Here is a 6,258-nt window from a genome sequence, read left to right as displayed (position 1 = left end):
CAAAAAGTGTGTATATGTTCAGTACAGATGAAGTCATTTTTCAAATATTTCAATCTGTGGTTAGGAATCTACAGATGCAGAACGCATGGATATAGAGGGCCGAGTATACATGGTAAAGTAAGATTAGGGCCAAATGAGTGATATAGACTGCTGTGTGGGTTTACAATAAACCAGGGATGTCTGTAGGGAAGAGGTGAGAACTGAGATGGGCCTTAAGGAATAAAATAGATAGGTTGAGAAAGAAAGAATAAATACCAAGTAAAGAAACCAGTTTGGGCCATGCCTTTGAGGTAAGAATGTGCAAACCATGTGCCTGAGTCAGTGATGGAACTAATCTGGTTATAACAAACAGATGTTGGGTAAACAAGATTGAAATAAATTAGATCTCGACTGATTTTGTTAGAATGATGTCCACCATGAAGCTAAAGTTGTCTATTAAGTCTGCTACTAACTATAGCTTTTGGGCAGGCATTTTGACTGATCTGGCAAGTTTTCCTCAGTTGGAAATGTTCAGGTTGGACAACTGTGTAGCCCTTCAACACTGGAATAAAGAAAAACAGAAGAGAGGAGGGAGAGAAATTAAAGGGAAGGAAGGAGGAGAAGAAAGAATAGGAAAGGATCAAAGAAGGGAGAGGACCAGGAGGAAGGGAGGGAAAAAACTGATCATATATTCCCCAGAAATTGCTGTTTGGCCTTTGATGTGGTTCAGTTGCAAACAGGAAGAGTGACAATCTAGAATAGTAGGTAGAGTTTGAGCTGTACTGTTGGCTAGATTTAGATTTAGTTTATCTTGGATCAATCACTTAATAGCTGCTTAATAGTAGAGAAGTTATCTCCATAAGCTTCACTCACTCTTCCGCTCAATAAATATGTATATAACATCTTAGTGTACTAGTCAGGGTTCTCCAGAGAACAGAAAAAAATATGTGTACAGTATGTGTTCATGTGTGTGCCTTGAGAGAGATTATATAAATTGGATCACACAATTATGGAGACTAAAAGTCTCATGATTTGCTGTAACTGGAGAACCAGGAAAACCAGTGGTTTAAGTCAGTCTGAATCTGAAGATCTGAGAACAGGAAAGGCAATAGTGTTAGTCTGAGTTTGAGTCCAAAGTCCTAAGAACTAGTAGCACTTATGTCCAGGGCAGAAAAAGGATGTCTCAGAACAAACAGAATAAATACGTCCTTCCTCCAAATTTACGGTTATTTGGGAGACTGAGGCAGGAAGACCAAAAGTTCAAGACCAACCTTGGCAATTTAATGAGACTCTGTCTCAAAAAATCAAGGAATGAGGATTTATCTCAGTAGAACAGGACCCCAAGTTCAGTTCCAGTACCATAAACTTAAAAATACATACAGAAAAAGTACAGCAAAACCAGAATATCGAGGATTCTATTACAGTATGCTGTCTTGGCCTACTGGGGGTAGGGGACACTCCCTCATGATATATGGTCACAACTGAATTTTCCTATAATCCTGAGTGTGTTCAGCAGGCTGTGCCCTGCTCTGAGTTTTTCCATGATGTATAGAATAGTAGTTTGTTTTTAGGTTGTTCCTAATCCTGAGTTACTCCATTTTGTAAAGCAGCAGTTTGCCATGAGCTACTACATTTTGAGTACAAGTGCCAAGCTATAATGACTCTACAGCTTGTTTGTACAAATAAACACCATTTGCCCAGCCAACCATAAAGCATAAATTGATAAATAACCTATGCATGCCAACTTACCAAATTAAGTCAAGGACTACCTACTCATATGGACATCTCATATCATATCAGGAACATCAGACACAGGAGCTTACAAGTTCACCAGATGCAGCCCCCTCACCTGAAACCCATAAAAGGAGGATGTTCACTCCAAAACTGAACTAAGTGGTACCCTGACCCTGTCACCTGGTCAATCTTTAGGAGCTTTGCCCAGAAAAATCACCAGAGAGCCAAACCTCTGATCCTGTCCATTTAGGTTTCAGCACAGCATGGTTTCTCCTGCCCTTGAAAACTATATCACACAGTCCACTCCAAGCTGACACCTCAAGCTGGCACTCTGAAACAGAAACTGCTGTCCAACTAGACCCTCTGCCCTGACAACTCTGCAGAATTGGTTCATTAAAATACTTATCTAACCACCTATAGTAAGTATGATTCTGCCTTCATATCTGTTCTCTGCCTGTGCTCTTGGCACAGGATCCTATAACACTGCTGCTGTCTTTATCCTTCCTCAGTCTTCTGTGACATATATATCAATTTGTGTGGAGTATGTATGATATGTGACTTGAGTATTATAGAAATTAAACCGGGCATGGTGGTGCACACCATAATCCCAGTATCTCAGGAGGCTAAGGCAGAAGGAAATCTAGTTCAAAGCCAGCCTCGGCAACTTAGCAAGGCCCTAAGCAACTTAGTGAGACCCTGTCTCAAAAATAAATAAGTAAAACGGGCTGGGGATGTGGCTGAATGGTTAAGCACCCCTGGGTTCAATCTTGGTGGTAGTGTTGGTGGTGGTGGTGGTGGTGGAGGAGGAGGAGGAGGAGGAGGAGGAGGAGGAGGAGGAGGAGGAGGAGAAAAAAATAATATTGAAATGGAATAAAAGAATTTGTGATTACCCAGCTTATGACTCTCAGGTGATACATGAGTATTCAGTGAATCACCATGACTAAAAGTGGTATAGCTCATGAATTCATTGTTATTCAATAAATTCTGACATTGTGGGGGAAAAAAGTGTTTGGTCTATATTGATGGCATAGCTTACTCATGCTCCCTCACGACACTGAGAAACAAAGGGAAATTTCAGAGAGGCAAGAAAGAGTACAGGAGAAGTTTGTGAAACAATAGAGTTGGCCCCAAAGGGCTGTCTCTCTAAATGGGAGCAAACCCCTAGTGGTACTAATATAAAATTTATACTTGATCCACTCTATCTTTCTTTGGACCTTTGTGTCCTTGATTCTTCAAAAGTGATTACCTTGAGAAAACTGAATTAATTACCTATGTCCTTTGTTTGGGGAATTTAGCTAACAGCCCATTTTCCTTCACTCTGAAAGGCTTATAGAAAGTCATTGCTCCTCCTTGGTATTTTTTTTCTTTCAGTGTTGGGTATTGAACTCAGACTCACACATACCAGCCAGGCATTCTACCAAGCTACACCCACAAACCAAAAGATAAGTTTTAAAGAGATCTTTGAGTAGGAAAAGCCTACTCAATTGAATCCCAAATGGTGGGATCCCAAATTTTTAAAAATTAGGAGACATAGTGCAGGAAATACTAGCAGGGTAATAGAGGTAAATTAATTATGTAATTTTCTTCTAATATGAAAAGGGAATAATAAGGAGCTATCCCATAGGGTTGTTATGAAGTTTAAATGAAATGACAAAGTCATTCAAGGAAAGCATGCATGGTTGCCCATCCTGTTTGTATTTCAGGAAAAGAGCAGAAAAAGCAGCAATGACAAGGAGCCTAGACCTCTAGCCATTAGTCCCACTTAACAGGAAACAGCCTCATGCCAGACACATAAAAAACAGAAAAAAAAAACTGGACATCTCCCCCAAATTAAAAAAAAAAAAAAATTAGAGTACAATTCAGAATAATCTTTCCCAGAATTCCACTGCAATAAATTTGCACACTAGATGTTCTGACATAAAGTCTGCCAGGTAAAAATAATATCCTTAGTGCTTAAAGTACAGTAGCAGGAAACAGGGAGCAGGCAAAAGATTTCCTCTCTGCTACCTCCCCAACAACTATCCTGACGCCCCAAGCACTGCCTCCCTTTCCAGCAAACTGGTGGACCCCCTCAGTCTACCTCCAGAAATCTCTCCTTTTTTGGTACTGGGGCTTAAACCCAGGGGTGCCTAACCATTGGTGCACATCCCCAGCCCTTTTTTTGTATTTTATTTAGAGACAGGGTCTCACTGAGTTTCTTAGCACCTCACCATTGCTGAGGCTGGCTTTGAACTCATGATACTCCTGTCTCAGCCTCCCAAGCCACTGGGATTACAGGCATGTACCACTGCGCTCCTGGCCTACCTCCAGAAATCTTAGGTGATTTCTCCTTTCTTTAGCCTCCAGAATCTGAGCTGGGATTAAACTCAGTGGTAGTACTCTTACCTAACATGCTCATGGCCCTGGATTCCAGCCCCGACACAGCAAAAAGAAAAAAATAGTACCTATCATTCCCTCATGGCCTTGCTCTTTACCAGATATCAATGACATAATCCAAGGTTAAAGCATACTAATATTTTGGTTTTGTTTCATACTTGTTCCAAAATTCCAAAGGAAACACTATGAACTATATTAAATCAACAAATATTTTTGAGGGCCTAAGATATACCCAGCATTGTATTACATCCTGTAACACTGTGCCAAAGAACAGAAGAAGAGTCACAGTAAATCTACTCAGCCTTAATTTTTTTTTTAGCCTTGTTTGTAACATCAACAATAAAGAGTGTATTCTGGGGCAGGGGAACAATGTGGAAAACTGACACAAACTTTTTGTCAAGTAAATTATCTAAATTGTAGCAAAAGTTTTAAAATATACTTTTTTAACAGTATTGAAGTGGGGGGTTACCATTGAGCTACATTACCAGCCCTTTTTATCTTTTAAACGTTTTGAGACAGGGTCTTAATAAGTTGCTTAGGGCCTAACTAAATTGCTGAAACTGACCTCAAACTTGTGATCCACCCTAGTCGCTGGATTGCAGCCATGTGCCACCAAACCAGGCTAAAATCTACATAATCTTTGACCCAGTAATTCTGTTCCTAAGAACTTATACTAAGACTGTCTGGGGGTGAAGCTCAGTGGCAGACTGCTTACATAGCATGAGGACCTGAGATTTAAAAAAAAAAAAAAAGGAATTTATACTAAAGAACTAATAAAAGATATATAAATGTGAAGCTGGTACTGCAGTTGGGGGATACTCCCAATGCCCTTTCTATAAATGAAGTTAGAATTTGCCCTGGAACCTCCCTAACACTTGTGTTTCACTGCTGTTCCTATGTAGTGATATGTACTGCAGCATTATTTATAATACTAAAAGCTTGCAGGTGCAGTGGTGCATACCTACAATCCCAGGGTCTTTGGAGTCTGAGGCAGGAAGATCTCAACTTTAAGGCCAACCTCAGTAATTTATCAAGGCTCTAAGCAACTTAGTGAGACCCTGTCTCAAAATAAAAAACAAAAAAGGGCTGGGAGCCAGGTGTGGTGGTAATCCCAGCAACTCAGGAGGCTGAGGCAGGAGGACTGCATGAAGCCAGGCCCAGCAGATTAGTAAGGCACTCAGCAACTCTAAATAAAATATAAAAAAGGGCTGGGGATGTGGCTCAGTGGTTAAACACCCCTGGGTTCAATCTCTAGTACCAATTTTTTTTTTTAGAAAGGGAGGGGTGGTCTGGGAATGTAGTTCAGTGGTTAAGTACCTCTAGGTTCAATCCCTGGTACCAAAAAAACAAATAACAATAGTAATAATAATAAAAACTTGAAAATAATCTTTTTTACATATTGTTATTAGTTATTGATGGACCTTTGTTTATTTGTGACACTGAGAATTGAACCCAGTGCCTCACACATGCTAGGCAAGTGCGCTACCACAGAGCCACAACCCTATACCTTGAAAATAATCTTAATATCTAAAATCAGAGATTAGGCAAATTATCAATTCTGCACCCATATGATAAAATAGTATATACACATTTAAAACATATCAGTAAACAATTCTTAAAAGAGAGATAGCCAGGCATGATGGCACATGCCTATAATTCAGAGACTCAGGAGGCTGAGGCAAAAGGATCACAAGTTCAAGGCTAGCCTCAGCAATTTAGCAAGATCTTAAGCAATTTAGAGACACTGTATCAAAATTTAAAAAATAAATAAAACAAAAAGAACTGGGAAATTAGTTCGGTAACTAAGTGCCCCTGGGTTCAATCCTTAGCACCAAAAGCTAAAATGAAATAAAATAAAAACAGGAAAAATGCATATCTTCCTGAGTGTGAAAAGTTTTAATTTTACATATAGAAAAACCTGAGCCAGGTGCAAAGAGGCACATACCTGTAATCTAGGCAGCTCCGGAGGCTGAGACAGGAGGATCACAAGTTTAAAGCCAGCCTCAGCAACTTAGCAAGGCTCTAAACAACTCAGTGAGACCCTGTCTCAAAATAAAATGAAGAGCGGGGATGCGGTTCAGTGGTTAAGCACCATCCATGGGTTCAATCCCTGCTTCCAGAAAGCAAAGAAAAACCTGAAAAAATATACCCTAAATTTTGGGTTACATC

Source organism: Spermophilus citellus, assembly GCF_964194105.1.
Source record: "Spermophilus citellus genome assembly, chromosome: X".
NCBI lineage: Eukaryota > Metazoa > Chordata > Mammalia > Rodentia > Sciuridae > Spermophilus > Spermophilus citellus.
Note: the sequence above shows the minus strand (reverse complement) of the source record.